Genomic DNA, 26600 nt, shown 5'->3' with positions numbered 1-26600 from the left:
TTCCTAACACTTCTGGACATTGCTCAAAGCTACTGAAAATTAATGGAACAAAGAAATCCATTCAACACAGTCAAAGAGGCAATGTGAAATAAAAGGCAGAATCTGTCAAAACAGAACAGTCCATAAAGACGAATTTTTCGAGGCACTTAGCATGCTCAGATGAAGAAGCTCAAATTGAATGAAAGTTGCGTACATATCTGAGGATTACTCATGATTTTTCGCAGATTTTTCTGAGTTACCTACAGAGAGATCTACTCAAATTCGTGACAGCAAGAAATCTGTTTCTGCGCAGAAATCCAAATCTAGTATCAACCTTACTATCAAAGACTTTACTTGGCACAACAATGCAATAAAATAATGATAAGGAGAGGTTTCTACAGTAGTAAAAACTTCCAAGACACAAATATAAAACAAAAATTGCAGAAGTAAAACAATGGGTTGTCTCCCATAAGCGCTTTTCTTTAACGTCTTTCAGCTAGGCGCAGAAAGTGTGAATCAAGTATTATCAAGAGATGAAGCATCAACATCATAATTTGTTCTAATGATAGAATCAAAAGGCAACTTCATTCTCTTTCTAGGGAAGTGTTCCATACCTTTCTTAAGAGGGAATTGATATTTAATATTCCCTTCCTTCATATGAATAATAGCACCAACAGTTCAAAGAAAGGGTCTCCCCAAAATAATAGGACAAGATGCATTGCATTCAATATCCAAGACAACAAAATCAACGGGGACAATGTTATTGTTAACCGTAATGTGAACATTATCAATCCTCCCCAAAGGTTTCTTTATAGAATTATCAGCAAGATTAACATCCAAATAACAATATTTCAACGGTGGCAAGTCAAGCATATCATAGAGTTTTTTAGGCATAACAGAAATACTTACACCAAGATCACATAAAGCATTACAATCAAAATCATTGACCTTCATTTTAATGATGGGCTCTGATACGTCTCCAACGTATCGATAATTTCTTATGTTCCATGCCACATTATTGATGTTATCTACATGTTTTATGCACACTTTATGTCATATTCGTGCATTTTCTGGAACTAACCTATTAACAAGATGCCGAAGTGCCAGTTGCTGTTTTCTGCTGTTTTTGGTTTCAGAAATCCTAGTAACGAAATATTCTCGGAATTGGACGAAATCAACGCCCAGGGTCCTATTTTGCCATGAAGCTTCCAGAAGTCCGAAGAGGAGTCGAAGAGGGCCACGAGGGGGCCACACCCTAGGGCGGCGCGGCCCCCCCCCCCCTTGGCCGCGCGGCCCTGTGGTGTGGGGCCCCCGTGACGCCTCTTGACCTGCCCTTCCGCCTACAAATAGCCTCCGTGACAAAACCCCCTGTACCGAGAGCCACGATACGGAAAACCTTACTGAGACGCCGCCGCCGCCGATCCATCTCGGGGGATCCAGGAGATCGCCTCCGGCACCCTGCCGGAGAGGGGATTCATCTCCCGGAGGACTCTACACCGCCATGGTCGCCTCCGGAGTGATGTGTGAGTAGTCTACCCCAGGACTATGGGTCCATAGCAGTAGCTAGATGGTTGTCTTCTCCCCATTGTGCTATCATTGTCGGATCTTGTGAGCTGCCTAACATGATCAAGATCATCTATCTGTAATTCTATATGTTGCGTTTGTTGGGATCCGATGAATAGAGAATACTTGTTATGTTGATTATCAAAGTTATATCTATGTGTTGTTTATGATCTTGCATGCTCTCCGTTACTAGTAGATGCTCTGGCCAAGTAGATGCTTGTAACTCCAAGAGGGAGTATTTATGCTCGATAGTGGGTTCATGCCTGCATTGACACAGGGACGATGTGAGAAAGTTCTAAGGTTGTGTTGTCTTGTTGCCACTAGGGATAAAACATTGATGCTATGTCTAAGGATGTAGTTGTTGATTACATTACGCACCATACTTAATGCAATTGTCTGTTGCTTTGCAACTTAATCTTTGGAGGGGTTCGGATGATAACCTGAAGGTGGACTTTTTAGGCATAGATGCAGTTGGATGGCGGTCTATGTACTTTGTCGTAATGCCCAATTAAATCTCACTATACTCATCATGATATGTATGTGCATGGTCATGCCCTCTTTATTTGTCAATTGCCCAACTGTAATTTGTTCACCCAACATGCTGTTTATCTTATGGGAGAGACACCTCTAGTGAACTGTGGACCCCGGTCCAATTCTCTTTACTGAAATACAATCCACTGCAATACTTGTTCTACTGTTTTCTGCAAACAATCATCTTCCATACAATACGAATAATCCTTTGTTACAGCAAGCCAGTGAGATTGACAACCTCACTGTTTCGTTGGGGCAAAGTACTTTGGTTGTGTTGTGCAGGTTCCACGTTGGCGCCGGAATCACTGGTGTTGCGCCGCACTACATCTCGCCGCCATCAACCTTCAACGTGCTTCTTGGCTCCTACTGGTTCGATAACCTTGGTTTCATACTGAGGGAAACTTGCCGCTGTACGCATCACACCTTCCTCTTGGGGTTCCCAACGGACGCGTGTTGAACGGAAAGACAATACGTCATCTACGCGTATCAGGCTCCCAACCATCTTCCAACTTCCTAGGAATAGAAGTTTCAAGTTTTAATTTCTCTTCTCTAGCTTTTATGAGAGCATTTGTAATATGTTTTGTAAAGGCCAAATTTATAGCACTAGCATTAGGACTTCTAGCAAGTTTTTGCAAGAACTTAATAACTTCAGAGATATGACAATTATCAAAATCTAAACCATTATGATCTACAACAATGGAATCATTGTCCCCAATATTCTGAAATTTTTTAGCACTTTTATCACAAACAGTTTCAGCAGTTTCAGGCAGTTTTGCATGCTTTGCATTAGGAGTAGAAACATTGCCAACACCAATTATTTTACCATTGATAGTAGGGGGTTTAGCAACATGTGAAGCATCAACATTACTAGTGGTGGTAATAGTCCAAACTTTAGCTACTTTATTCTCTTTAGCAAGTTTTTCTTCTCTCTCCCACCTAGCATGCAATTCAGCCATCAATCTAATATTTTCATTAATTCAAACTTGTATAGCGTTTGTTGTAGTAACAATTTTATTATCATTATCCTCAGTTTTAGCTGCCATTTTATTAATTAAAGAAGATTGTGACTTAGACATGTATGAGATTCGGTTTTCATCATTTGATAGCTTAGTTTGCAAACCAGAAATTTCCATATTCAAATTTTCAAGTTGACTCCCTATATTTTTCAACAAGGCAGATTGTTCATTCATAGTTTTAGTAAACAATTGATTTTGCTCATATTGTGATTGTATAAAGCTCTTAGTAGCTCTTTCAATTTCTAGCATCTTTTCCTCACTAGGCAAAACAGATCTACCATAAGAATTACCACTATTAGAAGTATATGGCATATAGTTGTTACCAAAATTATTCCTATAAGCATTGTTGTTGAAATTATTATTTTTAATGAAGTTCACATCAACATGCTCTTCTTGAGCAACCAATGAAGCTAAAGGAACATTATTAGGATCAACATTAGATCTACCATTAACAAGCATAGACATAATAACATCAATCTTATCACTCAAGGAGGAGGTTTCTTCAACATAATTTACCTTCTTACCTTGTGGAGTCCTTTCAGTGTGCCATTCAGAGTAGTTGATCATCATATTATCAAGAAGCATTGTTGCGGCGCCCAAGGTGATGGACATAAAAGTACCTCCAGCAGCTGAATCCAATAGGTTCCTCGAAGAAAAATTCAATCCTGCATAAAAGGTTTGGATGATCATCCAAGTAGTCAGTCCATGGGTAGGGCAATTCTTTACCAAAGATTTCATTCTTTCCCATGCTTGGGCAACATGTTCATTATCCAATTGCTTAAAACTCATTATGCTACTTCTCAAAGATATAATTTTAGTAGGAGGATAATATCTACCAATGAAAGCATCCTTACATTTAGACCATGAATCAATACTATTTTTAGGAAAAGATAGCAACCAATCTTTAGCTCTTCCTCTTAAGGAGAAAGGAAACAATTTCAGTTTTATAATGTCACCATCTACATCCTTATACATTTGCATTTCACAAAGTTCAACAAAATTATTAAGATGGGCAGCAGCATCATCAGTACTAACACCAGAAAATTGCTCTCTCATAACAAGATTTAGTAAAGCAGGTTTAATTTCATAAAATTCTGCTGTAGCAGCAGGTGGAGCAATAGGTGTGCATAGGAAATCATTATTATTTGTGCTTGTGAAGTCACACAACTTAGTGTTCTCAGGAGTACCCATTTTAGCAATAGTAAAAATAAGTAAAGCAAACTAAATTAAATAAAGTAAAACAAGTAACTAATTTTTTTGTCTTTTTGATATAAAGAAAGCAAACAAGACAGAAAATAAAATAAAGTAAAGCAACACAATAAATAAAGTAAAGAGATTGGATGTGGGAGACTCCCCATGCAGCGTGTCTTCATCTCCCTGGCAACGGCGCCAGAAAGAGAGTTGTTGCCGTGGGATTTGGCAATCTCTGGGGTGTAACTTCTCTTTAGATTCCCCGGCAACGACGCCAGCAAAAGAGCTTGATGACGTGTAAAGCACACGCCCGTTGGGAACCCCAAGAGGAAGGTGTGATGCGTACAACAGCAAGTTTTCCCTCAGTAAGAAACCAAGGTTATTGAACCAGTAGGAGATGAAGGCCACGTGAAGGTTGTTGGTGAAGGAGTATAGTGCGGCGCAACACCAGGGAATCCGGCGCCAATGTGGAACCTGCACAACACAATCAAAATACTTTGCCCCAACTTAACAGTGAGGTTGTCAATCTCACCGGCTTGCTGTAAACAAAGGATTAAACGTATGGTGTGGAGAATGATGTTTGTTTGCGAAGAACAACAGAGAACAATGATTGCAGTAGATTGTATTCAGATGTAAAAAAATGGACAGGGGTCCACAGTTCACTAGTGGTGTCTCTCCAATAAGATAAATAGCATGTTGGGTGAACAAATTACAGTTGGGCAATTGACAAATAGAGAGGGCATAACAATGCACATACATGTCATGATGACTAATATGAGATTTACTTAGGGCATTACGACAAATAACATAGACCACTCTCCAGCATGCATCTATGCCTAAAAAGTCCACCTTCGGGTTAGCATCCGCACCCCTTCCAGTATTAAGTTGCAAACAACAGACAATTGCATTAAGTACTGTGAGTAATGTAAACAATACAAATATCCTTAGACAAAGCATCGTTGTTTTATCCCTAGTGGCAACAACACATCCATAACCTTAGAACTTTCTGTCACTGTCCCAGATTCAATGGAGGCATGAACCCACTATCGAGCATAAATACTCCCTCTTGGAGTTACAAGTATCAACTTGGCCAGAGCCTCTACTAGCAACGGAGAGCATGCAAGATCATAAACAACACATATATGATAGATCAATAATCAACTTGACATAGTATTCCATATTCATCGGATCCCAACAAACACAACATGTAGCATTACAAATAGATGATCTTGATCATGATAGGCAGCTCACAAGATCTAAACATGATAACACAAGAGGAGAAGACAACCATCTAGCTACTGCTATGGACCCATAGTCCAAGGATGAACTACTCACACATCAGTCCGGAGGCGATCATGGTGATGTAGAGTCCTCCGGGTGATGATTCCCCTCTCCGGCAGGGTGCCGGAGGCGATCTCCTGAATCCCCCGAGATGGGATTGGCAGCGGCAGCTCTGGAACTTTTCTCGTATCGTGGCTCTCGGTAATAGGGTTTTCGCGGCGGAGGGAATAAATAGGCGAAGAGGCAGAGTCGGGAGGCGCACGAGGGGCCCACACCCTAGGGCGGCGCGAGCCACCCCTTGGCCGCGCCGCCTGGTGGGGTCGCCACCTCATGACCCCACTCCGTATCTCGTTCGGTCTTCTGGAAAGCTCCATGGAAAATAAGACCCTGGGATTTTGTTTCGTCCAATTCCGAGAATATTTCCTGTGTAGGATTTCTGAAACGAAAAACAAAGGAAAACAGGAACTGGCGCTTCGGCATCTCGTTAATAGGTTAGTGCCGGAAAATGCATATAAATGATATAAAGTGTATATAAAACATGTGAGTATTGTCATAAAACTAGCATGGAACATAAGAAATTATAGATACATTTGAGACGTATCATTATCAAACACACAAAACACGGGATATGGATCTTGCTCTTACAATCTCCCCCTTTTTGGTGTTTGATGACAACACACGAATTTGCAATAAAGCATAGGATATTATGATAAGGTATATGGTTTGCAAGAGTAGATGAAGCTCCCCCTAGATGTGTGCATAACTAGAATAAGCATAAGTGAACAAATGCACACATCCTAGAGAGAAACTCCCCCAAGATTCTACAAACCAAGCACAAGTGCTAAGAAGAATAATGACAACATCATATATAGCACAAGCACACTATGGAGGCAAACACATAAGAGCATATAAGAGACTTTGGGTGCACTTTTCATACCTTTGCCTTGAGAAAACCAAAACTCACAATAAGTGCCTCCATAAAATTGATGTAGCCAATCAAGAGATAAATAGTGAAGACCAATAGGCTACGAATGATTAAGTCTTAATACAAACTGGGGGATCGGGAGATCCACAAATAGAGTAGCAAGCACACATACGAATAGAGTTCCAAATAACTAGGGAAAAGATTTGATGCCAAGGCCAAAAGAACCAAAAAGAAGCACCAAGCCCTTGGCATCCCCATGCAAATTCCCGTCCTAATAGATCAACTTCTCCCCCTTCGGCATCAAGACACCAAAAATGGAGAAGAAGCATACTAACGCCCCAAGGGGATCACTCGTCATCATCGTCCTCGTCCTCGTCCTCGTCCTCGTCATCTTCATCCTCTTCACCCTCCTCCTCGACATCCTCCTCCTCTTCATCTTCGTCTTCATCATTGTTGTCTTCATCTTGAGCATGGCCCTTTCCATGAGGTGGCTCGGGGATGGAGTCCTCGGAGCTTGACCAAACAAGCTTGGATTTCCACTCACCGGGAGGAGTGATGTTGTCCTGAGAGCCCTCAGAGACAAGAAGTTGCATGTGCCTCATCATCGCCTTTTGGTGTTGGCGGATCTTCTTGTTGTCATGATGAGCTTGATACATTCTATCTTCAAGGTCCCTCTTGAAGCAAAAGGATTTCTTGAGGCGAGCGATGAGCTTGGCGAAAAGACCCTTTGTCTTGACGGAGTTGGGCACGTAGTCGGAGTCATCACTATCGGCTTCCTCTTCCTCCTTGTCCTTGGGAGCCCCCTTGCCGAACCGTGGAAGATCATGGTTCTTGACAAGGGGACTTTTCTCCTTATGGATAGTGATGTTGGGGCGACATTGCTCAAGAAGATTTCCACGGCCCGCTTGCGCACACTTGAGACAAATGAGCCTCATGATGTAGGGCCCATATTGAGGAAGCTTGCGAAGAAAGGCACAATCACGCATCTCATGCCAAATGTAGTGCATGACGTCCAGTTGCTTGTCGTGGCCCCTCATCTCATGAGTGCGCACAAGAAGGTTCACAAGGAACCCATGTACCTCATCATGGTTAGTGTGCTTGGGGTTGATGGTGCTGCGGTAGATGCGGTTCATGATGTCGTAGACGGGAAGAAGGTTTTTGGTGCTTCCACACAGCACCCTCCCACGGATGTAGAGGTCGACCATTTTCTCCTTGGCCATTGGCTTGGCCTGAAGATGAATCCTGAAGACGTTGGTGTCATAGTCGGTAATCTCATATCCAATGCCTCTAACAAACTCCTCCCACGTGGCCTCCATCACATGCTCTCTAGTCATCCACTTCAAGGAGCGGAAGCCTCCTTCATCTTCAAGAAACACAACCGTGGCGTAGAATTGGCATATCACTTCCTTGGAGTAGTTGTGAGAGAACGTCATCAGAGGTGTAAGTCCTTGTTCTTCACATATCTCAAGAGCTTCTCCAAAGTACTCGAGGTTGGAGTTGAGCTTGTCCATGCTGATGGAGTATTGTGGGCAACAGTTGAATTCCTTGGCCCCATAGACTTCATTATAGATCCTCTCCTGGTTGGCATGATGAAAATAGGGATTGGGGCATTGACGAGCATTCCTTGGTAGCAAATAAGGATTTGCCCCTCGTACTTCCATGAATTGGCCTTTCTTGAGGTCAATCATTGACCTTTGAGGACCCCTTGCACCAGCTGCCGCCTCCCTCTGACGCTTGGTGGTTCTTGCTGGAACAATCTCTTCTTGCTCGTCTTCATCTCGATGACGACGAGAGGATGGCTTAGATGTTCCTGTGAACAGCATAGGTTTGGGAGGGAATAGGGGATGAGTACACAAGCCATGGAATTAAAGATCAAGGAGGACACTAGCAAGCAACATAGGTGAAACTAGTCAAAGCGGTAGTACCGCAATCTGACTCGGTAGTACCGCTTGGACCGGTAGTACCGCTCATGATCAAGCGGTACTACCACTCAAGCTCTGCACATCTAAGTCAAGATTGCGAACATGGAAACGAAGTTCATAGTGTCACACATTGTTGCTAGCTAGTATCCCCGTACATGTAGAGCTTCCAAGAGGGCTTTTCCACCGCAAATCCCCATCAAACCCTAGCCTATGCATCTAGGGAGTTCAACACACCCTAGAGAGAGAGACTAGGGTTCATACCGGAGGACATGGCGGAGAAGAAGGTGGGGAAGCTTCTCCACGGAGCACATTTGGCCGGGGGCAGCTGGAAGAGGAGATCGGGGCCGATCTCCTCGAGGTCTTGAGCTTGGGGGCGTCGTTGGCTTGAGGAGAGTGGGGGTATGTGGTGTTTTGGGATGAATCCCGACCCACCCGGTACCTCTAGTCAAAAACGCAAGCGGTAGTACCACTTACTGGTACTTGCCCGATAACTCGGGCGGTAGTACCGCTCTGGGGACAAATTTTCAGTTTCGTCAGATTACTGCCCCAAAGCGGTAGTACCGGCCTGAGATCCGGTAGTACCGGCCTCCAAACTCAAAGACACTCAGATTTTGGTGTAGACTTGTGCTTTTAGACTGAGTTGGCTCAAGAGATAGATAATGGCTTAGGATTAGATGGCGGAACTGTTAAGGTACTACCCAACCAAGCTTGCAAGGATCAAAGCAAGAAAAACCAAGCTTGGGTGAATCTCCCATGAAGGAACAAAGAGAAAAGAAGAAACGAAAAACAAAAACAAAAGGAGAAAAGAAATCAAAAGAACAAAAGCTCCTCAAGGAGGAGGTTGGTGGCCGAAGCCACCGTGTAAGAGTTTAGTAGTGTGAGGTCGCGTAGATGTACCTAGGACTCACGGCTACAACTCAACATGAAGCTCATTAGTCACTTAATTGACAAATAGCATATGCTTTGGGTTTCTTTATGCATTATGGGGGGAGGGATAGCTCAATAAGTTTAAGCCGCACTCCCCCTATGTTCATGTGTGCTTTACATCTAGACATGTAGCACAAGAGTGGTATAAGTACCCACTTTTAACACAATGTCCGGATGAGAAGCACAAAGGTAGAGAAGCAAACCTTGACGTTTACCGGTAGAGAGTGAGTCCATTGTCTTGTCGGAGTCATTAAGGAAGTATTGACACTTGGGGTTGCTATACCGTTGGACCCCCTCATATCTTGCTTTTGAGTATGTCTTGTACTTTGCTTGAGTTATGAAAGAGTCATGACGCTTTAGCACCCCGGCGAGAATGGACCAAAAGGATAGATTCTTGTGAGGTCCCTTGATCTTCATCATGGTTTAGGTCCTCGCCTTGACCATCATTGTTGTTGATGCCGAACTTGAGATTGTGGAAGAGGTGATCTAGCACTTGGTTGTCCAATGGAAAAGACTTGGCCTTGTGGTGTAGATGGCTCCACATAGGTGGAACTTCGTCCTTCCCCGGCACTCATAGAAGGTAGCTTTTGAGATCGGCGCGTGCCAACACCCATCCTTCCTACGGTAACCGGGGGAATTGCATCTCCTTTCTCACAAGAAGCACTTCGCCTCCTCCAAAGAACTATCATATTCATCAAAAGAGTCTCATCACACAATACCACAAACCACACAATAGACTCATACTCCATCATCATGTTTGAGTGTTTTCAACAAAGGCTTGTCTCTCACTTCCGGCAACCCCATGAAGTTAGGGTAAGAGTATGGCTAGGAGTATATAACGGATTCCTTCTTTGGAAATGAAGACATCCAAGATCTTGAGCATAAACTCCATTCCATTGTTGCTCCTTCTTGCAAGGATCATGTTACAGAACGTGCATTGAATTTGTTTGACAAACTTCATCATGGTTCATTTCTTTCAACACAATTCCTACAAAACATGATCTCTACACATAGAAGCAAATTCCATTAGTCCTAGACCGTGGCTTCTTGAAGAGACTAGCTCCACAAGAGAACCACTACTTGTTCATTATAGTAGGTACAAAGACCCAAGAGTGTAAAGCAATGAACAAGGAGAACATACGCAAGAGTCTTGACAAGGTAGGACATGATCACCACCTTGTCAAGGCCCCAATACCTTTAAGCTTGCTTGTGTTGTCGTCATGAGAATGATAGAGATAAGTGACTTGATGACGACAAAGAATTCCTTGCTTTCGGTCATAAGACATGTGGCTTCAAAATCAACAACCCAATAAGCACCACCGAAAGCAAGGTCCATCATGGATCAAGACTTGGAAATAGGAACCCATTTTTCAATGGGCCCTATCATGATGTTCTTCTTTACATTGATCCTCCTTCCTTTCTTCTTCTTCTTTGGCATGATTGCCACTTCTCCTTCATTGCATGAGTCCTCATCAACTCTTGCTTCAATGACTCCTTCCAAGAATTTGACTTTGACTTGGAGACTCTCAATTTTGGACTTCAAGCGATTAACTTCATCTTCATGATCTAGATAAGGGTGAGTTATGTCAAACACTTGAACCTCTTTCTCCTTATTCACTCGGAATTTTTCCAATAGAGCTTCCTCAAGAAGAGAATTCCTTTTCAAGAGTAAATGCTTGTGTCTTTCCAAGGTGGCAATGTCGTCTTCATGATTACAACAAGTGTGATCCTTGCTTGAGAGTTGGTATTCTTTTAAGGCTTCATCTTGCATAAGCTTGATCACCATAACTTTGTCCTTGCTTCTTTTTAGATATGCAATTTGATGGCGTGTATTTCACACGTTCGTTGGGCAACCCCAAGAGGAAGGTATGATGCGCACAGCAGCAAGTTTTCCCTCAGAAAGAAACCAAGGTTTATCGAACCAGGAGGAGCCAAGAAGCACGTTGAAGGTTGATGGCGGCGGGATGTAGTGCGGCGCAACACCAGAGATTCCGGCGCCAACGTGGAACCTGCACAACACAACCAAAGTACTTTGCCCCAACGAAACAGTGAGGTTGTCAATCTCACCGGCTTGCTGTAACAAAGGATTAACCGTATTGTGTGGAAGATGATTGTTTGCAGAGAAAATAGTAAAAACAAGTATTGCAGCAGATTTGTATTTCAGTATTAAAGAATGGACCGGGGTCCACAGTTCACTAGAGGTGTCTCTCCCATAAGATAAAAGCATGTTGGGTGAACAAATTACAGTCGGGCAATTGACAAATAGAGAGAGCATAACAATGCACATACATGACATGATAAGTATAGTGAGATTTAATTGGGAATTACGACAAAGTACATAGACCGCCATCCAACTGCATCTATGCCTAAAAAGTCCACCTTCAGGTTATCATCCGAACCCCCTCCAGTATTAAGTTGCTAACAACAGACAATTGCATTAAGTATGGTGCGTAATGTAATCAACAACTACATCCTCGGACATAGCGCCAATGTTTTATCCCTAGTGGCAACAGCACAACACAACCTTAGAACTTTCTCACATCGTCCTGGTGTCAATGCAGCATGAACCCACTATCGAGCATAAATACTCCCTCTTGGAGTTAAAAGTAAAAACTTGGCCAGAGCCTCTACTAGTAATGGAGAGCATGCAAGATCATAAACAACACATATGTAATAACTTGATAATTAACATGACATGGTATTCTCTATCCATCGGATCCCGACAAACACAACATAGAGTATTACAGATAGATGATCTTGATCATGTTAGGCAGCTCACAAGATCCAACAATGAAGCACAATGAGGAGAAGACAACCATCTAGCTACTGCTATGGACCCATAGTCCAGGGGTGAACTACTCACTCATCACTCTGGAGGCGACCATGGCGGTGTAGAGTCCTCCGGGAGATGAATACCCTCTCCGGCAGGGTGCCGGAGGAGATCTCCAGAATCCCCCGAGATGGGATCGGCGGCGGCGGCGTCTCAGTAAGGTTTTCCGTATCGTGGTTTTTCGCATCAGGGGTTTCGCGACGGAGGCTTTAAGTAGGCGGAAGGGCAGAGTCGGGGGCCAGACGAGGGGGCCACACCATAGGGCGGCGCGGGCCCCCCCTGGGCCGCGCCGCCTTGTGGTGTCGCCACCTCGTGGCCCCACTTCGTATGTTCTTCGGTCTTCTGGAAGCTCCGTGGAAAAATAGGCCCCTGGATCTTTGTTTCGTCCAATTCCGAGAATATTTCGTTACTAGGATTTCTGAAACCAAAAACAGCAGAAAACAGGAACTGGCACTTCGGCATCTTGTTAATAGGTTAGTTCCAGAAAATGCACGAATATGACATAAAGTGTGCATAAAACATGTAGGTATCATCAATAATATGGCATAGAACATAAGAAATTATCGATACGTCGGAGACGTATCAAGCATCCCCAAGCTTAGTTCTGCTCGTCCCGAGCAGGTAAAACGATAACAAAGATAATTTCTGAAGTGATATGCCATCATAACCTTGATCATACTATTTGTAAACATATGTAGTGGATGCAGCGATCAAAACAATGGTGATGACATGAATAAACAAGTGAATCATAAAGCAAAGACTTTTCATGAATAGTACTTCAAGACAAGTATTAATAAGTCTTGCATAAGAGTTAACTCATAAAGCAATAAATCAAAGTAAAGGTATTGAAGCAACACAAAGGAAGATTAAGTTTCAGCGGTTGCTTTCAACTTGTAACATGTATATCTCATGGATAATTGTCAACATAGAGTAATATAACAAGTACAATATGCAAATATGTAGGAATCAATGCACAGTTCACACAAGTGTTTGCTTCTTGAGGTGGAGAGAAATAGGTGAACTGACTCAACATAAAAGTAAAGAGAATGGTCCTTCAAAGAGGAAAGCATCGATTGCTATATTTGTGCTAGAGCTTTTATTTTGAAAACATGAAACAATTTTGTCAACGGTAGTAATAAAGCATATGAGTTATGTACATTATATCTTACAAGTTGCAAGTCTCATGCATAGTATACTAATAGTGCCCGCACCTTGTCCTAATTAACTTGGACTACCGGATCTTTGCAATGCACATGTTTTGACCAAGTGTCACAATGGGGTACCTCCATGTCGCTTTGTACAAAGGTCTAAGGAGAAAGCTCGCATTTTGGATTTCTCGCTTTTGATTATTCTCAACTTAGACATCCATACCGGGACAACATGGACAACAGATAATGGACTCCTCTTTAATGCATAAGCATGTGGCAACAATTATTATTCTCTTACGAGATTGAGGATATATGTCCAAACTGAAACTTCCACCATGAATCATGGCTTTAGTTAGCGGCCCAAAGTTCTTCTCTAACAATATGCATGCTCCAACCATGAAGGTGGTAGATCTCTCTTGCTTCAGACAAGACGGACATGCATAGCAACTCACATGATATCCAACAAAGAATAGTTGATGGCGTCCCCAGAAACATGGTTATCGCACAACAAGCAACTTAATAAGAGATAAAGTGCATAAGTACATATTCGATACCACAATAGTTTTTAAGCTATTTGTCCCATGAGCTATATATTGCAAAGGTGAATGATGGAATTTTAAAGGTAGCACTCAAGCAATTTACTTTGGAATGGCGGATAAATACCATGTAGTAGGTAGGTATGGTGGACACAAATGGCATAGTGGTTGGCTCAAGGATTTTGGATGCATGAGAAGTATTCCCTCTCGATACAAGGTTTAGGCTAGCAAGGTTATTTGAAACAAACACAAAGATGAACGGTACAGCAAAACTCACATAAAAGACATATGGTAAACATTATAAGACTCCATACCGTCTTCCTTGTTGTTCAAAACTCAATACTAGATGTTATCTAGACTCTAGAGAAACCAAATATGCAAACCAAATTAGCAAGCTCTAAGTATTTCTTCATTAATGGGTGCAAAGTATATGATGCAAGAGCTTAAACATGAGCACAACAATTGCCAAGTATCAAATTATCCAAGACATTATAGCAATTTACTACATGTATCATTTTCCAATTCCAACCATATAACAATTTAACGAAGAAGAAACTTCGCCATGAATACTATGAGTAGAGCCTAAGGACATATTTGTCCATATGCTACAGCGGAGCGTGTCTCTCTCCCATAAAGTGAATGCTAGGATCCATTTTATTCAAACAAAACAAAAAACAAAAACAAACCGACGCTCCAAGCAAAGTGCATAAGATGTGACGGAATAAAAATATAGTTTCAGGGGAGGAACCTGATAATGTTGTCGATGAAGAAGGGGATGCCTTGGGCATCCCCAAGCTTAGACGCTTGAGTCTTCTTAATATATGCAGGGGTGAACCACCGGAGCATCCCCAAGCTTAGAGCTTTCACTCTCCTTGATCATATTGCATCATACTCCTCTCTTGATCCTTGAAAACTTCCTCCACACCAAACTCGAAACAACTCATTAGAGGGTTAGTGCATAATAAAAATTCACATGTTCAGAGGTGACACAATCATTCTTAACACTTCTGGACATTGCATAAAGCTACTGGACATTAGTGGATCAAAGAAATTCATCCAACATAGCAAAAGAGGCAATGCGAAATAAAAGACAGAATCTGTCAAAACAGAACAGTCCGTAAAGATGGATTTTATTAGGCCACCAGACTTGCTCAAACGAAAATGCTCAAATTGAATGAAAGTTGCGTACATATCTGAGGATCATGCTCGTAAATTGGCGTAATTTTCTGAGCTACCTACAGGGAGATAGACCCAGATTCGTGACAGCAAAGAAATCTGGAACTGCACAGTAATCCAAATCTAGTACTTACTTTTCTATCAAAGACTTTACTTGGCACAACAAAACTCAAAACTAAGATAAGGAGAGGTTGCTACAGTAGTAAACAACTTCCAAGACACAAATATAAAACAAAAATACTGTAGTAAAAACATGGGTTGTCTCCCATAAGCGCTTTTCTTTAACGCCTTTCAGCTAGGCGCAGAAAGTGTATCTCAAGTATTATCGAAGGGTGGTGCACCTACAGCGGGGTTTGGAGTTTTCTCAACCATGCATAGTATATTGGATACATAAGTTTCAGCGTCTCCCTTTTCATTAGTCTTGGGCTTGCTACTCTCATCGAACAAATTTTCAGGAACAAGCCAAGCATAGTTATGTTCTAGTGCATCATTCATAGCTAGGAGTTTACATGGTATGGGTGCTTTGATCTCCCCACCATCATTAATATTATTAGTGTATCTTATTCTATCCATGTCCATCTTTTCAAGGAGACCAACAAAATTAGTATGAGAACCAAGCATATTAAATTTAGCAAAGACCTTTCTAGCTTCTCTTGCTAGACCACCAAATTCTCTAAGAAGGGTTTCTAAAACAAAATCTTTCTTTTCCCCCTCTTCCAAATCACCAAGTGTAAGAAACATGTGTTGGATTATAGGATTGAGATTAACAAATTTAGTTTCCAACAAGCGAACTAAAGCAGCAGCAGCAATTTCATAAGTAGGAGCAAGTTCTACCAAGTGTCTATCTTCAAAATCTTCAACGGTACTAACATGGGTGAAAAATTCTTCTATATTGTTCCTCCCAATTATAGACCCTTGTCCTACCGGTATGTCTTTTGTGGTAAAATTAAAAGGAAACATGATGAAATAAGTAAAGTAAATGCAAGTAACTAATTTTTTTGTGTTTTTGATATAATGCAGCAAACAAAGTAGTAAATAAAATAAAGCAAGACAAAAACAAAGTAGAGAGATTGAGAAGTGGAGACTCCCCTTGCAGCGTGTCTTGATCTCCCCGGCAACGGCGCCAGAAAAAGAGCTTGATGGCGTGTATTTCACACGTTCGTTGGGCAACCCCAAGAGGAAGGTATGATGCGCACAGCAGCAAGTTTTCCCTCAGAAAGAAACCAAGGTTTATCGAACCAGGAGGAGCCAAGAAGCACGTTGAAGGTTGATGGCGGCGGGATGTAGTGCGGCGCAACACCAGAGATTCCGGCGCCAACGTGGAACCTGCACAACACAACCAAAGTACTTTGCCCCAACGAAACAGTGAGGTTGTCAATCTCACCGGCTTGCTGTAACAAAGGATTAACCGTATTGTGTGGAAGATGATTGTTTGCAGAGAAAATAGTAAAAACAAGTATTGCAGCAGATTTGTATTTCAGTATTAAAGAATGGACCGGGGTCCACAGTTCACTAGAGGTGTCTCTCCCATAAGATAAAAGCATGTTGGGTGAACAAATTACAGTCGGGCAATTGACAAATAGAGAGAGCATAACAATGCACATACATGACATGATAAGTATAGTGAGATTTAATTGGGCATTACGACAAAGTACATAGACCGCCATCCAACTGCATCTATGCCTAAAAAGTCCACCTTCAGGTTATCATCCAAACCCCCTCCAGTATTAAGTTGCTAACAACAGACAATTGCATTAAGTATGGTGCGTAATGTAATCAACAACTACATCCTCGGACATAGCGCCAATGTTTTATCCCTAGTGGCAACAGCACAACACAACCTTAGAACTTTCTGTCACTGTCCCAGGTGTCAATGCAGGCATGAACCCACTATCGAGCATAAATACTCCCTCTTGGAGTTAAAAGTAAAAACTTGGCCAGAGCCTCTACTAGTAACGGAGAGCATGCAAGATCATAAACAACACATATGTAATAACTTGATAATTAACATGACATGGTATTCTCTATCCATCGGATCCCGACAAACACAACATAGAGTATTACAGATAGATGATCTTGATCATGTTAGGCAGCTCACAAGATCCAACAATGAAGCACAATGAGGAGAAGACAACCATCTAGCTACTGCTATGGACCCATAGTCCAGGGGTGAACTACTCACTCATCACTCCGGAGGCGACCATGGCGGTGTAGAGTCCTCCGGGAGATGAATCCCCTCTCCGGCAGGGTGCCGGAGGAGATCTCCAGAATCCCCCGAGATGGGATCAGCGGCGGCGGCGTCTCAGTAAGGTTTTCTGTATCGTGGTTTTTCGCATCAGGGGTTTCGCGACGGAGGCTTTAAGTAGGCGGAAGGGCAGAGTCGGGGGCCAGACGAGGGGGCCACACCATAGGGCGGCGCGGGCCCCCCTGGGCCGTGCCGCCTTGTGGTGTCGCCACCTCGTGGCCCCACTTCGTATGTTCTTCGGTCTTCTGGAAGCTCCGTGGAAAAATAGGCCCCTGGGTCTTTGTTTCGTCCAATTCCGAGAATATTTCGTTACTAGGATTTCTGAAACCAAAAACAGCAGAAAATAGGAACTGGCACTTCGGCATCTTGTTAATAGGTTAGTTCCAGAAAATGCACGAATATGACATAAAGTGTGCATAAAACATGTAGGTATCATCAATAATATGGCATAGAACATAAGAAATTATCGATACGTCGGAGACGTATCACAATTTCATCCTTATGGTTTCAACAAGTGACATTTTCCTTGCTCAACCGGATCCACTCTAACAAGGACTCATTTTGCCTTTCATTCACTTCAAATAGCTTGGCCTTGTGTCTCTTTAGAGTGGCAATCTCCTCTTCGTGATCACAACATTGCACCTTTTCTTTACTAAAATGATAGTATTCATGCAAGGCCTCCTCTTGAGTAGAAATGACCTCCAAGAATTTAGCATTGTGTCTTCTCAAGAAGCAAACTTCATCAATGAGCTTGTCACCATATGAATTGTGGCCTTCATCTTCTTTCTTCTTGGTAAAGGTTGCAACATCCTCAAGCGACCATTCATGGCTTTCTTCAAGATAACGCTTCTTTGCCTTGAGCTCATCCACCCAACCAAGAGCATAATCTCGGTCCTTGATGAGTTGGGAGATGAGAGAATTGTTGGAGTCTTCAAGAACAAGAGCACTAGCTTCAAGAGACATACGCATGCACACTTCTTCCTCATAAGCTTGAGTGAGAGAGGTAAGCTCTAATTCCACCTTCTTCTCAAGCCTCTCGTTTTCCATCATATGGTCTTGATCTCCTAGCATGTTAGTGGGAGAAGCATCCAAACCCACAATATATATAGTATTTGACAAAGATGTGGATTCGGAAAGGGGTTCTTCCTCCAACAATACCTTTGCCACTAAGCAAAGAGACGTGTTGGTGATGAGGTTCTCATTTGGGGAGTCGACGGGAGAGATGAAGAGAGTGGAAATGGCGATGGCGGCCACTTCTCCTTCTTTCCCTTTGTCTTCACGCTCATCACCTTCATCGGAGGAGTACTCCTCACGAATAATGAAGGCTCTAGGCTTCTTGGTGGAGGAGATCTTGGTGTCGTCGTAGTTAGAGGAAAACTTGGAGAAGCCTTTGGAGAGAGATCTAAACTTTCTCTTACGAATAAGCTTTCCACCATTGTCTTCCCTTCTCTCATAGATACAATCCGCAACAAAGTGACTCTTGTCGCCACAATTGTAGCAAGAACTTCCCTTTTGTTCCTCCCTTGGGATCTTGCAGGAGAGTCTAGTAGAATCATGAGATGAGTATCTTCTTGGTCTTAAGCTTCGTGTCTTGTTTCCACTCCAAAAACCCTTGGCGGCAAGAGCCATGTGTTCATGATAGTTGGCCTTGAGATCATCCGGACCCCACTCAATGGGATCCTCATCACTCTCACTAGCTCTATGCTCCTTCATCTTCAATGCAAGGTTGGGCTTGCGGGTGTTGAGAGCGCGAGCAACAAGATCTTCCGCATTCTTCTTAGATATGTCCAAAGCGATGACTTCACTAAGGACTTCATCGGATGTCATAGCACGGAAAGAGGCGTTTTGGCGGATCGTCGTCAACTTTACTTCCTCATAAGGAAGGAGAGCATTGTAGAACTTTCTCTTGATCCAAGGGTCATCCACAAACGTTGCTCCAAGATCTTCCATTTGCACGGTGATACGTCTCCAACGTATCTATAATTTCTGATGTTCCATGCTTGTTTTATGACAATACCTACATGTTTTGTTCACACTATACATCGTTTTCATGCATTTTCCGAAACTAACCTATTAACAAGATGCCGAAGTGCCAGTTCCTATTTTGTGATGTTTTTGTTTTCAGAAATCCTACAAAGAAAATATTCTCGGAATTGGACGAAATCAACGCCCAGTATCTTATTTTCCCGGAAGCTTTCAGAGCACCGAAGAGGAGCCAGAGGGGAGCCAAGGGGGGCCCACCCCACAAGGCGGCGCGGCCAAGGGGGGTGCACGCCCCCTAGTGTGTGGCCCCCCAGGACCCCTCCGAGGCTGCCCTTCCGCCTACTTAAGGCCTCCATCGTGAAAACCCTAAACCAATAAGCCACGATACGAGAAAATTTCCAGAGCCGCTGCCATCGCGAAGCCAAGATTCGGGGGATAGAAGTCTCTGTTCCGGCACGCCGCCGGGACGGGGAATTGCCCCCGGAAGGCATCTCCATCGACACCACCGCCATCCTCATCGCCGCTACTGTCTCCTATGATGAGGAGGGAGTAGTTCTCCTCCGAGGCTAAGGGCTCTACCGGTAGCTATGTGGTTCATCTCTCTCTCCCATGTACTTCAATACAATGATCTCATGAGCTGCTTTACATGATTGAGATCCATATGATGAGCTTTGTAATCTAGATGTCGTTATGCTATTCAAGTGGATTTTACTTATGTGATTGATGTCTACGGGTGCTTCTATTCTTGTAGACAGTGTTGGGCCTCCAAGACCAGAGGTTTGTAGAACAGCAGCAAGTTTCCCTTAAGTGCATCACCCAAGGTTTATCGAACTCAAGGAGGAAGAGGTCAAAGATATCCCTCTCAAGCAACCCTGCAACCACAAAGCAAGAAGTCTCTTGTGTCCCCAACACACCTAATACACTTGTGAGATGTATAGGTGCACTAGTTCGGCGAAGAGATAGTGAAATACAGGTGGTATGAATGTATATGAGTAGTAGTAACGGCACCAGAAAATAGCTAGATGCTACAACTGGCGTGTGGTTGATGGTGGTAATATTGCAGGCAGTACGGATGCAGTAGAACAGTAAACAAGCAGCGATGATTGCAGTATTTGGGAACAAGGCCTAGGAATTATACTTTCACTAGTGGACACTCTCAACATTGATCACATAACAGAATAAAAAGATAAATGCTATACTCTACACTCTCTTGTTGGATGATGAACACCACTAATTGCGTAGGATTACATGAACCCTCAATGCCGGAGTTAACAAGCTCCACAATATTCGATATTCATGTTTAAATAACCTTAGAGTGCACGATAGATCAACACAACTAAACCAAGTACTAACATAGCATGCACACTGTCACCATCACACTATGAAGGAGGCATAGATCACATCAATACAATCATAGCAATAGTTAACTTCATAATCTACAAGAGATCACAATCATAACCTACGCCAAGTACTACACGATGCACACACTGTCACCATTACACCGTGCAGGAGGAATAGAGTACTTTAATAACATCACTAGAGTAGCACATAGATGAATAGTGATACAAAACACATTGCTATTCATAACAGTGAATAAGTATTCTGTGAAATATAGCCTAAGAGACCCACACGGTGCACACACACTGACACCTTTACACACGTGGGACAAGGAGTCTCCGGAGATCACATAAGTAAAATCCACTTGACTAGCATAATGACATATAGATTACAAGCATCATCATATGAATCCCAATCATGTAAGGCAGCTCATGAGATTATTGTATTGAAGTACATAGGGAGAGAGATTAACCACATAGCTACCGGTTCGGTGAAGATGGCGGTGGAGAAGGCGGTGGAGATGACTCCTGTCCCCCAGATCTTGGCTTCGCGATGGCGGCGGCTCTGGAAGGTTTGTCGTACCGTGGCTTTTCCGTATCGAAGATGTAGGTCAGGGACCTTTATATAGGCAAAGAGGCGGAGTCGGAGGGTCGACGAGGCAATGACACAATAGGGCGGCGCGGCCCACCCCCTGGCCGTGCCAGCCTACTGTCTGGTGGGCTTGTGGCCCCCCTCTGGCGGCTCTCGGGTGTTCTGGAAGCTTCGTCCAATTCTAAGACTGGGCGTTGATTTCGTCCAATTCCGAGAATATTTCCTTACTAGGATTTCTGAAACCAAAAACAGCAGAAAACAGGAACTGGCACTTCGGCATCTCGTCAATAGGTTAGTTCCGGAAAACGCATAAAAACGATATAAAGTGTGAACAAAACATGTAGGTAATGTCATAAAACAAGCATGGAACATAAGAAATTATCGATACGTCGAAGACGTATCAGCATCCCCAAGCTTAGTTCCTACTCGTCCCGAGTAGGTAAACGATAACAAAGATAATTTCTGATGTGACATGCTACCAACATTATCTTGATCATACTATTGTAAAGCATATGAGATGAATGCAGCGATTCAAAGCAATGGTAAATACAATGATTAAACAACTGAATCATATAGCAAAGACTTTTCATGAATAGTACTTTCAAGACAAGCATCAATAACTCTTGCATAAGAGTTAACTCATAAAGCAATAAATTCATAGTAAAGGCATTGAAACAACACAAAGGAAGATTAAGTTTCAGCTGTTGCTTTCAACTTGTAACATGTATATCTCATGGATAGTTGTCAACATAAAGTAATATGATGGATGCAAATATGCAAGCATGTAAGAATCAATGCACAGTTAACACAAGTGTTTGCTTCTTGAGGTGGGAGGAAATAGGTAAACTGACTCAACATAAAACTAGAAGAAAGGCCCTTCAAAGAGGGAAGCATCGATTGCTATATTTGTGCTAGAGCTTTTATTTTGAAAACATAAAGAGAGCATAAAAGTAAAGTTTTGAGAGGTGTTTGTTGTTGTCAACGAATGGTAGTGGGCACTCTAACCCCCTTGCCAGACAAACCTTCGAAGAGCAGCTCCCATGAAACATTTTTATTTTTGGGTGGCACTCCTTCCGACCTTTACTTTCACAAACCATGGCTAACCGAATCCTCGGGTGCCTGCCAACAATCTCATACCGTGAAGGAGTGCCTTTTTATTTTAGTTTTATTTAGGTGACACTCCTCCCCACCTTTGCTTTCTCAAGCCATGGCTAACCGAATCCTCGGGTGCCGTCCAACAATCACATACCATGGAGGAGTGTCTATTTTTGTAAAATTATGAAGGTTAATTAATTTGGGACTGGGAATCCCATTGCCAGCTCTTTTTGCAAAATTATTGGATAAGCGGATGAAGCCACTAGTCCATTGGTGAAAGTTGCCCAACAAGATTGAAAGATAAACACCACATACTTCCTCATGAGCTATAAAACATTGACACAAATAAGAGGTAATAACTTTTGAAGTGTTTAAAGATAGCACTCAAGCAATTTACTTTGGAATGGCGGAGAAATACCATGTAGTAGGTAGGTATGGTGGACACAAATGGCATAGTTATTGGCTCAAGGATTTGGATGCACGAGAAGTAATCCCTCTCAATACAAGGCTTAGGCTAGCAAGGTTATTTGAAGCAAACACAAGCATGAACCGGTACAGCAAAACTCACATAAAAACATATTGCAAGCATTATAAGACTCTACAATGTCATCCTTGTTGCTCAAACCCTTACTAGAAAATATCTAGACTTTAGAGAGACCAATCATGCAAACCAAATTTCAACAAGCTCTATGTATTTCTTCACTAATAGGTGCAAGGTATATGATGCAAGAGCTTAATAATGAGCACAACAATTGCCAAGTATCAAGTTATTCAAGACATCATACCAATTACCACATGTAGCATTTTCTGTTTCCAACCATATAACAATTAACGAAGCAGTTTCAACCTTCGCCATGAACATTAAAAGCTAAGAACACATGTGTTCATATGAACCAGCGGAGCGTGTCTCTCTCCCACACGAGCATTTATTCAAAAAAAAACAAAAACAAAAACAAAAACAAACAGACGCTCCAAGTAAAGTACATAAGATGTGACCGAATAAAAATATAGTTTCAAGAGAAGGAACCTGATAATTTGTCGATGAAGAAGGGGATGCCTTGGGCATCCCCAAGCTTAGATGCTTGAGTCTTCTTGAAATATGCAGGGATGAACCACCGGGGCATCCCCAAGCTTAGAGCTTTCACTCTCCTTGATCATAGAATATCATCCTCCTCTCTTGACCCTTGAAAACTTCCTCCACACCAAACTCGAAACAAACTCATTAGAGGGTTAGTGCATAATCAAAATTCACATGTTCAGAGGTGACATAATCATTCTTAACACTTCTGGACATAGCCCAAAGCTACTGGAAGTCAATGGAACAAAGAAATCCATCCAACATAGCAAAAGAAGCAATGCGAAATAAAAGGCAGAATCTGTCAAAACAGAACAGTCCGTAAAGACGAATTTCTAAGAGGCACCAGACTTGCTCAAATTGAATGAAAGTTGCGTACATATCTGAGGATCACTCACGTAAATTGGCATAATTTTCTGAGTTACCTACAGAGAATTAGGCCCAGATTCGTGACAGCAAGAAATATGTTTCTGCGCAGTAATCCAAATCTAGTATGAACCTTACTATCAAAGACTTTACTTGGCACAACAATGCAACAAAATTAAGATAAGGAGAGGTTGCTACAGTAGTAACAACTTCCAAGACTCAAATACAAAATAAAATTACTGTAGCAAAATAAACACATGGGTTATCTCCCAAGAAGTTCTTTCTTTATAGCCATTAAGATGGGCTCAGCAGTTTTAATGATGCACTCGCAAGAAATAGTAGTTGAAGCAAAAGAGAGCATCAAGAAGCAAATTCAAAACACATTTAAGTCTAACATGCTTCCTATGCATAGGAATCTTGTAAATAAACAAGTTCATGAAGAGCAAAGTAACAAGCATAGGAAGATAGAACAAGTGTAGCTTCAAAAATTCCAGCACATAGAGAGGCATTTTAGTAACATGAAAATTTCTACAACCATATTTTCCTCTCTCATAATAACTTTCAGTAGCAACATGAGCAAACTCAACAATATAACTATCACATAAAGCATTCTTATCATGAGTCTCATGCATAAAATTATTACTACTCCCAACATAAGCATAATCAATTTTATTAGTAATAGTGGGAGCAAATTCAACAAAGTAGCTATCATTATTATTTTCATCATCAAATTAGGAGGCATATTGTAATCATAATCAAATTTATCCTCCATAAAAGGCGGTACTAAAAGACTACTATCATTATAATCATCATAAATAGGAGGCAACGTATCATCAAAGTAAATTTTCTCCTCAATGCTTGGGGGACTAAAAAGATCATGCTCATCAAAACCAGCTTCCCCAAGCTTAGAACTTTCTATATCATTAGCAACAATGGTATTCAAAGTGTTCATACTAATATGTTCCATGGGTTTTTTAATTTTCGCATCAAACCATCCATGTCTTAACTCAGGAAAAAGAATAAAAAGCTCCATGTTGCTTTCCATTATGCCAAACTAGTGTAAAACAAGAAACAAAAAGATGCAATTGCAGGATCTAAAGGAAATAGCTTCGAGTACTTACAACGGCGCCGGAAAATAGCTTAGTAGCCGAGATCCGGAATGTGAGTACCTTTTACCTTTCCTCCCCGGCAACGGCGCCAGAAAAGTGCTTGATGTCTACGGGTGCTTCTATTCTTGTAGATAGTGTTAGGCCTCCAAGAGCAGAGGTTCGTAGAACAGCAGCAAGTTTCCCTTAAGTGGATCACCCAAGGTTTATCGAACTCAGGGAGGAAGAGGTCAAAGATATCCCTCTCAAGCAACCCTGCAACCACAAAGCAAGAAGTCTCTTGTGTCCCCAACACACCTAATACACTTGTCAGATGTATAGGTGCACTAGTTCGGCGAAGAGATAGTGAAATACATGTGGTATGAATGTATATGAGCAGTAGTAACGGCACCAGAAAATAGCTTGATGCTACAACTGGCGTGTGGTTGATGGTGGTAATATTGCAGCGATGATGCAAGACAACAAAGAAACAAGCGATGATTGCAGTATTTGGGAACAAGGCCTAGGGATTATACTTTCACTAGTGGACACTCAACATTGATCACATAACATAATAAATAGATAAATGCTATACTCTACACTCTCTTGTTGGATGATGAACACCACTAATTGTGTAGGATTACACGAACCCTCAATGCCGGAGTTAACAAGCTCCACAATATTCGATATTCATGTTTAAATAACCTTAGAGTGCACGATAGATCAACACAACTAAACCAAGTACTAACATAGCATGCACACTGTCACCATCACACTATGAAGGAGGCATAGATCACATCAATACTATCATAGCAATAGTTAACTTCATAATCTACAAGAGATCACAATCATAACCTACGCCAAATACTACACGATGCACACACTGTCACCATTACACCGTGCAGGAGGAATAGAGTACTTTAATAACATCACTAGAGTAGCACATAGATTAATAGTGATACAAAACTCATATGAATCTCAATCATGTAAGGCAGCTCATGAGATCATTGTATTGAAGTACATAGGAGAGAGATTAACCACATAGCTACCGGTACAGCCCTTAGCCTCGAGGGATAACTACTCCCTCCTCATGGGAGACAGCAGTGTTGATGAAGATGGCGGTGGAGATGGCAGCGGTGTTGATGGAGAAGCCTTCCGGGGGCACTTCCCCGTCCTGGCGGCGTGCCGGAACAGAGACTCCTGTCCCCCAGATCTTGGCTCCGCGATGGCGGCAGCTCTGGAAGGTTTCTCGTACCGTGGCTTTTCCGTATCGAAGATTTAGGTCATGGACCTTTAAATAGGCGAAGAGGCGGAGTTGGAGGGCTGACGAGGCGACGACACAGTAGGGCGGCGCGGCCGACCCCCTGGCCGCGCCAGCCTATCATCTGGGGCCCACAGGGCCCTCCTCTGGTGACTCTCGGGTGTTCTGGAAGCTTCGTGTGATTCTAAGATGCTAGGCGTTGATTTCGTCCAATTCCGAGAATATTTCCTTACTAGGATTTCTGAAACCAAAAACAGCAGAAAACAGGAACTGGCACTTCGGCATCTCGTCAATAGGTTAGTTCCAGAAAACGCATAAAATCATCATAAAGTGTGAACAAAACATGTAGGTATTGTCATAAAACAAGCATGGAACATAAGAAATTATCGATACGTTGGAGACGTATCATTCTCCTCCGAGGCTAAGGGCTCTACCGGTAGCTATGTGGTTCATCTCTCTCTCCCATTGACACTGCTGCGTCAGAAACAGTGCGCATGTCTCTGACAGGCACTGTATCCGAGATATTCTCGACTTCA

This window comes from Lolium perenne, chromosome 6, assembly GCF_019359855.2.
Source record: "Lolium perenne isolate Kyuss_39 chromosome 6, Kyuss_2.0, whole genome shotgun sequence".
Classification (NCBI taxonomy): Eukaryota; Viridiplantae; Streptophyta; class Magnoliopsida; order Poales; family Poaceae; genus Lolium; species Lolium perenne.
This window is presented reverse-complemented; position numbering follows the sequence as displayed.